Source organism: Octopus sinensis, linkage group LG18 (genome assembly GCF_006345805.1).
Source record: "Octopus sinensis linkage group LG18, ASM634580v1, whole genome shotgun sequence".
NCBI classification, from domain to species: domain Eukaryota; kingdom Metazoa; phylum Mollusca; class Cephalopoda; order Octopoda; family Octopodidae; genus Octopus; species Octopus sinensis.
This window is the reverse complement of record NC_043014.1, coordinates 28,623,019-28,633,018: the sequence shown is the minus strand read 5'-3', so window position 1 is coordinate 28,633,018 and position 10,000 is coordinate 28,623,019. Positions and strand designations below refer to the sequence as shown.

General features: G+C 34.7%; 1 long non-coding RNA gene across 1 annotated transcript in view; it reads right to left on the bottom strand.

Annotated features, from left to right (window-relative positions):
- Nucleotides 1-1,480: 1,480 nt before the first annotated feature.
- The window catches only part of LOC115221389, a 93,911-nt gene continuing 85,391 nt past the window's right edge, over nucleotides 1,481-10,000 (bottom strand). The window contains exons 4-5 of the long non-coding RNA XR_005002856.1: nucleotides 5,805-5,886; nucleotides 1,481-2,072 (exon numbers count right to left, since the gene is read on the bottom strand). This is a non-coding gene — a long non-coding RNA (uncharacterized LOC115221389). The remainder of the gene's footprint in view (nucleotides 2,073-5,804; nucleotides 5,887-10,000) is intronic.

The window sequence follows — 10,000 nt, the reverse complement described above, 5'->3', positions numbered from 1 at the left end:
CATTCCAGTAAATAGAGAATTACTATGTCAGCGAAGACTATACTGTGTGTTTTATAAGCGGTAGAGCAGTCTTTTTCCTATTGTATCTAGAAATGAAGCTTTGTTTATGATGAAAACTGCCTATAATGGATGCTACCTTGAATATGTGTATACATAGTTGATACACAGTTCTAAATGTCTGGTAGGTACACCTGTGAAGAAAGCGAAATGAATTTTCAGCTATACTGTGACTCAGAAATGCATCGCACCTTTTGCCAAGAGTCTGTCTATATAAAAATATGTGGTTCCAGGAAAGGTAATAGAAAACTGTGAATACTGGTGCTTTTAATCAGAATAATGTTAAGAGCTTACATTTTTATTAAACGAGAGGTTGCAATATCAAAAAGGAGTTTGTATCACCATTAAAATATATAGGCTGATTGTTATACTGCTGTTATAAAGAAAGCTACATCTTCCCAGCAATGGGCTCTATTAATGTCCAATAAAATGTAATGGGTGTATCTACACCAAAATCTTATAGAATGCTAGAATGAAATAAACAACGATGTTCGGTGAATCAGTGAATAACTGAACACGATTGTCCCGTCAATTTGAGATCGGTTATCATGCCAAGATATTTTTCAAAGTACTGTAAAGCATTTTCATTCATTTCTTTGACTTGAAATTATATTCAAGATGATATAATTTTGTTCTTTCTTTTTATCTAGGAACTGGATTACTGTTACGTAGATATTTTTAAAAATTCAAATTTGGATTCCGTCTTGGAATTTGTTCACATATTCTTAGAATTATCTTCGTCACTTTGAAACAAGGAAAATCACAACGATAATAAACATTGTTGGTCAAGTCCAAAGACTCATCCTTAACCAACTAAACTCTACATTATTTCTTGTAAATTAAAATATAATTATCCAACATATCATTACATTACTGCTACTATTACAGTGTTTACGTATACGAAAATGTTCTACTTCATCTCACAATCACCTACAGTTAGGCCAATCTACGAACTATTTAGAATTTTTGCTTCTAGTTACAAAGCTAAGAATTTGGAATGGATTCGGAATAAGGCACTTTGATAATCGTACCTTATTTAGGTGTACTGATGTTGTATACCAAGTATCGAAAATCAAAATTTCATGTTTCATCCACCAATATCTTCCACCTATGTCTGCGTCGCATCTTTATCAATCACTGTGTCACAAAATTCTACAAATCAATAATTGTAGCACTACGGTTATTACTGCTGCAAAAGTATGTCTGTAATATAAACTTAGCACTTATGCATTTATGAATAATAGCGTCCTTCAAGCATCTATGAATAATAACGTCCCTCGTTACAAGTTCCCAATGGACCAGTAATTGATTCACCACACTTTCGATAGCAAAAGTGACAACATGTGTTTGTGCATTCGTCCTTTAAAAAATTCGTCCTTCAGTTTTGAAAGTTTGCTCTAAATTCTGATTGACGAAAAGGACTCCGGAAGCGTGCATGACTGTATTAGTCTTTCTTATTTGTTAAAAGACGTCCTTCATATTGCCTCGGTAGCAATGCTCTGCGTTTGGACAGAATGTGGTTTATGTGAATTTTGTAGAGAATTGTTGTTTTAGTACCCTGTCTCCCGTGTTCTAAGCTGCTGATTCTGAGTTTTTCTGCAAATTTCCTCAGCGCATTCCTCTTTAAACTAGATTGAGTTGATCAAGTACGCTTTGTGAAACATTTGTTCAGTATATATGTGCCCAATCCAGCATGTTTCGGATTTAAAATTTTTAAATGGTTGGCTGTCTTTCTTTGTCCAGTTTACTTGTAAGTTTTCGTTGCATCTCAACCCGAGTCCTCTTGTTCCATGTCTCGGAAAGAACAGTCGTAAGATCCACCGCTATGTTTGGTTCAGGTGATTTAGTCGTAGTTACAGCATGGCCGAAAGTTTACTTAGCCACTGCGAGGTTTGCGCATTCGATCTCACTGCTTGGTATTTTAGTTAAGTACTAGTTAACGTTCCTCTACTCGAAACAAGTGAGTAAAATTGGGAAGACGAAAACGGTGCAGAAGCGCATCGGACATATTGTAGCTGTAATTCAAAAGTAGAGGGCTAGTCAAACGCTGTGTCATAGCAATTTTACCATAAGGTTACGTAAATAGTACACTACACTAGTAAGATGGTTGGCTACTCTGTTGCTCATTGAATTGATTGAACAACGAAATCATCATTGAATTGGAGAAATCCATTTACTGATTATTTAGATGCCCTTACAATATTTAGTGAACTACTGATTCCATTACTTTAATGATAAAGCTGAGTAATTAAATAGGTCGGTATTTTGATGGATCAAATCTGTCGTTTATCAAAAGTATAGGAAGCAAAGAGGCGACCTTCCACAGGTGTGAAAATCCAGGTCAAACACATGTGGAACATGTCAGACTGACAACAACGGTGGCTTTAGCATGTTTGAGAATTCACTTCATCTTCATTATTTCTTTTGTGTTATACACCACGATCTGTAGCACCCCAAAATGGTTGGTCAGTTGAGGTAAGGTGCTTCCTGCAAAAGTTTAACCAAACGAGTCGGACCAACCGCTTGTCGCTGTGTGTAGAGTTACGTGATCTTCAATGACGAGTGAGTATGGCCCAGAGAAATAAATAAATTACATACACACATACATAATGCATACATACATACATACATACATACATACTCTGTGTGTGTGTGTGTGTGTGTGTGTGTGTGTGTGTGTGTGTGTGTGTGTGTGTGTGTGTGTGTGTGTGTATATATATGTGTGTGTGTGTGTGTAAACTTCTCAGTTACGCCGATAATGCTTTTCTGAAAGGCTGATGTTATAAACATCCACTTCACCTTCTCTAAAATATAGAATATTGCAACTACGACTGTTTCTATTTTCGCTGTTAGATACGTTAAAAGGTTATCTAAATAATTATTTATGCCAAGACTCTGATACTCTCGCTGTTAGGTATTTTAAAAGGTTATCTAAATAGTTAATTATGCCAAGAGTCTTCTGAAATTTAAAAGACTAAACTATCATATTGTAAACCAACGATAACAGATATACGAATACCTGAGTTTTCAAATTTATATACATATTTTTCTCAGATACTAGAAATTTTTCAGCCTTACAATAACTGTTGAGGAAGTAGTTTCTGCTGCTTGCTGTATCTTACTCAAGTGGCCACAGTTCTTGATCTCTCTCATCTCAGTAAGTATTGATTTCAAATTTTGGTACAAAGTCAGCAACTGATTCTTATTTTATCGACACGAAAAGGATAAAAGGCAAAGTCAGCCTCGGCGGAATTTGAACTAAGATCGTAATAACGGACAAAATATCGCTAAGCAATTTTCTCGGCGCTTAAACGATTCCGCCAGCACACCGCCTTTGTCTCAGTAAATATTGGTTTCAAATTTTGGCATAAGGTCAGCAAGTTCAAGGAAGAGATAAGTCGATTACATCGACCCCAGCACACAACGGGTACTTATTTTATTAACTCCGAAAGACAAAATCAACCAAAGCGGAATTTGAACTCACAGCGTAAAGTCGGATTTTAAGCTACTAAACATTTTGCCCGGCGTGCTAACGATTCCACCAGCTCACCGCCTTCACCTCAGTAAATATTACAATGAATGTCATTCGCTTGATTGAGGAAATATTCAATGGCAATCATGAAATTGGGACCCATCGTTTTACCATTTCCCTGTTTCTTCCCTTTTACGAAATTGCACTTTGTTCTTTAAAGCCTGTTCACTCTTCTATAGAAACCTACACTTGGCATCAGTCCCTGTCGTTTTTCCTAGTCACTGACCAAACACGTGTGCTTATTCAATTAGACGGCCATAAAACATCATATTCAACAATACTTCCTTCATTAAACACAAAATTTCCAGTCGCCATTCTAATCAAACGAAAATAATTCAACTTACAGGCAACGTATCAGTTAAAGACCCCACTCCCAAACCATGTTCTATGACAAATATTTCACTCTCTTACAAGCAACTCGACAATGTATTTCTGTGCTGCTACATAAAATTGATGTGTGATTGATGTGTGCGTATGTGATTTCTCATTCACTCATATCTTATCAGTTTATAGAAATTACACGTTGAAAGCTGCAACAAGAAGTGTTTATGAGTAACAACTGCAAAGAGAAAATTTATTACGTAGACTGTGTGCGTGTGAATACGCATATTGCACATACATACACATATATATATATACATATATATATATATATATACATACATATACATATATGCACATATAGAAATAAATAATATATATATATATATATATATATATATATATATATACACACACACATGTTTTTGAGTATGATCACAGATACACATGCTCGAAATGGGGAGTAGATAGACAGCCGACAACTGATGAAAGGTCCTTTATCTGTGTTTATTTGTCCTGTTTTCCATTTATTTTTTTCTCGTTGCTTACGTATTTAACACATTTGTTTACGTATTTCATGTTATTTGCACTGTTGGTGATGTCCTGTACCTATATATGCATGTGTGTATATATATATATATATATAAATAAAATTTATGGAATGATATAAAAATTATTCGTGAGCTACTTCCACTTTCATGCTTGGATAAGTGCAAGAAAAAAACGATCCTGTATAGCGTGCTGATTCAGTAATCGCTCACGCTGAAGTGAGAAGCCTTCTCTGCGAGGAATTGCAAGGTGAAAAATGTTATGTACGTTTAATTGTTAAATTAAAAGTATTGTTAATGTTCAGTGCTTACATCTCACAAAACAAACGCTAATTTCTTTATGATTTAGCTCACCGAAATTTTAGTAGAATCAACCTTTGTCCTGCTTTTCAGAAGTTTGACAATTCTTCCAAAATTTTATGCCATTATTTAATTTTTTCATTGGGGCTGTCTATTGGTTGAATCATTAGGGTGTCAGAAAAAGTTTTTCGCAATCTTCGTTCCGACTGTTTACCTCGGAGTTCAAATCCTGCCGAGATCAACTTTATTTTCTATTCTTCGATGATCGGTAAATTGAAGAATCACACAAGCATTGTGGTGACAACTACTCCATTTTTACTCAAAATTACTTGTGCTGCACCTACATCACAAACAACGGTAAAATTACTCGTTACCTATTTCTACTTTAACAAAAGTACACTAGTTTTCTTTAATATTCATTACAAACCGCTCATGTTTTTACCTTCACACAACTTGAAACAGTTTTTATACGATTGTTATTGAGAAATCCTGAATTAAAAAACCCTCCTTCACTTTGATATTAATGAGTTATTTCTCTTACTCAATTCTTGAATATGGACATTTCCTGAGAACAAATGTTTTTAATTCCTCCGTTCGATTTTTGATAGGATCATCACCAGGACTTGTATTACTACGCTAAATCAACGGCTTTTATTACAACCATAGACCTCATAACTCCGCCTTCTTTCAATGTGTATATTCCTACTGTTAACCTTACACTGCATCAGATTTTACCACTAACGATATGTGCATGCACACGTGTGTGTGTGTGTGGTGTGTGTGTGTGTGTGTGTGTGTGTACATATATTATATATATATATATATACTCGGCACTCTTCTCTCATACACATATATGTATATGAGAGAAGGTGCTGAAGAGAGAGTAAGGAAGGAAGGGGGAGGGAGAGAGAAAGAGAGAGACAGAGACAGAGAGAGAGACAGACAGACAGAGACAGACAGAGAGAGAGAGACGTAAATGGAGATAGAGTAGAAGAATGTGGAAGAGCTTAGACTCACAAAAGATACGAACAGATTCTGGTACTTACGTAATTTAGTTTCGCTCATCGATTGAAATTGATTAGAGATTCACAGCTTTAGAGCTTCCCTTGTAAGTGGAAATGGGCGGATCTATGAATAAAATCAATAATGATAGTATTAGTAACAACAGTAGCGTATTTGTTTACTATATCGAATTCTGAATTAAAGCATTAAAACACAACGAGAGAAACTATAAGGAAAACTAACGTGCAGTGTAAACCAGTGACTATGATATATATGCACACGAGAAAAAATATTAAATGTATTGTGTATAGTACATGGGAAAATCCGTTAAAGGAATGAAATGGAATGTAGCCATCAGACTGTTGAAGGCATTATAAAACAGCAATAGTAGAGAACTCCGGAAAAAACCAATGAACAGAGAGTGACACGATTCACTTACGGCGTAACTGCAACTCTCTCTTAACGATGATATGATTTACTTGTTAGCGGTAGTTTTTCTTGAATGTAATTATTTCTTTAAATTTCTCTTCTGCAAAAGCGTTTTTAAGTGAAATTTATAATCTGATGCGAATTCTATTACAGATGTAACACTGACTAGACATTCTTGAGAAAAGGAAATGACGAGAAAATTTTCACTTTATTCTTGAGTGGGCGAATGCCTTTAGGTACACTTGCATCCTTTATTAAATGCTGGGTGTCACTGACTAGCATTATTTCAATGCCTGAATCATTTGTGACAAACAAGATTTTTATAAATCTCTCATGGCTCTCCTGAAAAGGTTGCATGACACATTTTTGTCAACTTCAAGATTTCTTCCCCTCTCCCCAAGAACTATGTTTTCTACTCCAAAGATTTCATTGAGCAACCGAAGGAGTCTAATACCCATATCAGACACTTATCTGTGGTTATTATACTTCAGGTTTGCAGTTCTGATAAACTGCTGTTTGAAGGCAGACATTCATGTGGCCTACGTGGTATACACATCGTCCATTTCGGCCAACAACTTGCATGTCATAAGCCTGTTTGGTCAGTGCTAACCTAGAATTATACAACAACAAAAATGTATCGGGTATAAATCATAGTAAATAATTGGACTTAAATTAGACCACCCAATATTACCCAACCTGTATTGAAGAAAATCGGTCTTTGTAATAAAATAATTCTCTGGCCCATTTCTCCCATATATAAAATAAAAATTCCAAAATGTCTAACCCAGATTGGAGTGGTTTTAAATACACGACAAGTGGAGAATAAAACAAAGGAAATTATATTGTAGTGGTTTTTTCTGTTCTTAAGAAGTATCTATTATATAAAATCCATTCTGTGTGTGTGTGTGTGTCTTCTAGGATCTCGGGCATCCTCCATCCGATGGCGCCCAAATTTGATATGTAGATTCTGACGGTATCAGAGCGTGTATAAGTCTTGAAAAAATTACAAAAATCGATTCCAAGTGAGAATGCGATCGATAAAGTTAATAAAATCGTTTTTCTTTGGAATAGAAAAAAAAGTCTATCTTTATTTCTTCTTTTGCTGGTGTCTCAAATCTAGGTTAAATCAGTGTTTCTCAAAGGGAGGCCTATGGGACGGTCGGACAAGTTGTTTTGAGAAAATTTGGTTTAAATGTTTGACAACTCAGCAACGTCCATTGGACGGGGGGAGTTTTGCTTGTATATTCATAAAAAGTTGAGTGGTCATCCCACCATCTTAAATACTTAGAATCGCAATTTAAATGCTATTAACACATATATATCAATACATACCGGATAATAGAGATAGAATTATATATACTTTCTTACACATACACAAGTATAAGATGGAATATATATAAATGTGTGTGTGTGTGTGTGTGTGTGTGTGTGTGTGTGTGTGTGTGTGTGTATTTACAGCGATGGAACTTCAGGCAAAAAAACCAATTATGACAAGTTTTCATTCATTATCTTGTAGAACTGGTAAGTAGATGGAAACTGCTAAACTACTTGGCCAAGAAAGTACTTCTATAAACGTACGCTTACAATTCGTTAGACAAACTATGCATCGTTGACTAGAAGCATGTGCATGCATTTATTTAGTTACATAGTTCGGTTCACTGTGAAGAGAAGTTTACTCAGGTTTGTTAGCAATCGCTTTATTAAGAGCACGTATTTCTTATCCAAAACTGAAGAAAGTACATTTGATTATCTCATCGAGCACATAATGTTTAGTTATACAAAGCAATAATGAGCTTATCAACGTTGAATAGATTGTAGTATATGTGTATATGTCTGGTAGATATTCATTTAATTAATTTTTATGAATTAGTATTTAGAGATATTGAAAATTTATTCTTTACAAACAGACATATAAAAGAAAGCAAAGTATTTCAAGTCTTCCACGTTATGTAATTTTCTTGTTATATAATTTTCCTCTCTCTTTTTCTAACACATTATTGATATGTATTTTCAATATTTATTGTTTATTCTTTCAGTCTGGCACGCTGGGGGACGACTTCGAAGGATTTTTAGTCGAATGTATTGACCCTAGTATTTTTAAAGCCTGCTGCTTATTCTGTTGGTGTCTCTTGCTGATCCGCTAAGTTACGGGGATGTATACACATCAGCACTGGTTTACCTGCAGTCGTTGGGGGAGACAAACACAAAAACGCACGCACACACATGCTTACATACACACACACACACACACACGCTAATAGAAAACACTAGCTCAAGATGCCACGCAGTAGTACTGAACCCCAAACAGTGTAGTTGTGAAGCCAGCTTCTTACCACATAGCCACGCCTGCACGTATGTATAAGTTTTATACTCTTTTACTCGTTTCAGCCATGCGTCCGTGGTCATGCTGCGCAGATGAAACAGGAATCCATTCAAATACACTGGTATTACTATCACTTGGATCTCAAAAATCAATGTATCTTCCGATCTCAATCTTCATAAAGAAAAATTGAACATATTGTAAAGAACGGTTGAACATATCGTTGCTGGTAGAGCATTAAGGGCACGCATTTCTTATCCCAAACTGAGGAAAGTACGTTTCATTATCTTATCGAGCGTATTATATCTAGTTATACAGAGCAATAATGACCTTATCAAAGATGAGTACATTGTAATGTTTGTGTATATGTCTGTTTAAGATTCATTCAATTTATTTTTATGAATAAGTATTTAGAGATATTGAAAATTTATCCTTTACAAAAATATATAAGGAAGTATATTATTTTAAAAACTTCTACGCCCTTGTTATACTATTCTAGAGCTACGATATGACACATTTTAAATAACAATTTTTAGTATATCATTCCTAGATTAAATAGTTTAATCGATTTACTTGCTTTCACAGTCACTCGCAATTTATGATTAATTAAGTGCATATTTATAATTATAAATTAAATGCATTTCTCTTTTTTATTCTCTTTGATTTTTTTTTCCTTTTCCCAGTAATGACTCTCGCTATATTGATTTCAAATTTTGGCATAAGGCCAGCAATTCGAGGGTGGGATAAGTCGTTTACATAGATGCTGGTGTTCAACTGGTACTTATTTAATCGACCCCGAAATGATGAAAAGCAAATTGAATCGCAGCGGAATTTGACCTCAGAGCGTAAAAGACAAACGATATACTGCTAAGCATTTTCGCCCGGCATGCAAAGAATTCTGCCGGCGCACCGCCTTCACCTCAGTAAATATTACAATGAATGTCAATCAATTGATTGAGGAAATACTCAATGGCAATCATGAAATTGGGACCCATCGTTTTCATTTCCCACTGCTCTGTTTCTTAGGTTTAATCTTGAGATTAATTGCCACCAGTAATAACACCAAACATAAACACGTATATGTACATATATGTTAATGCATATATGCATATATATATATACACGAGTATATACATATATACACACATACATACATATGTGTGTATATATATATTATATATATATATATATATATTATATATATATATATTATATATATATGTATGTATATATATATATATGTATGTATATATATATATATGTATGTATATATATATATATGTGTATGTATGTATGTATGTATACATAAATGTATATACGTTTCAGCTATGTAACCACACACGTGCTTTTCTTAGTCTCTTCTTTTCCTTCTCTCTGAATCTTTCTGATGAAGAACCATTCTCGAAACGTCACACACTCCGGCCTTTTATTTTTCATCTTAAACTGAGCGTCATACTAATACAGTCAATCTGTACTCCCTTTTGACTTCTG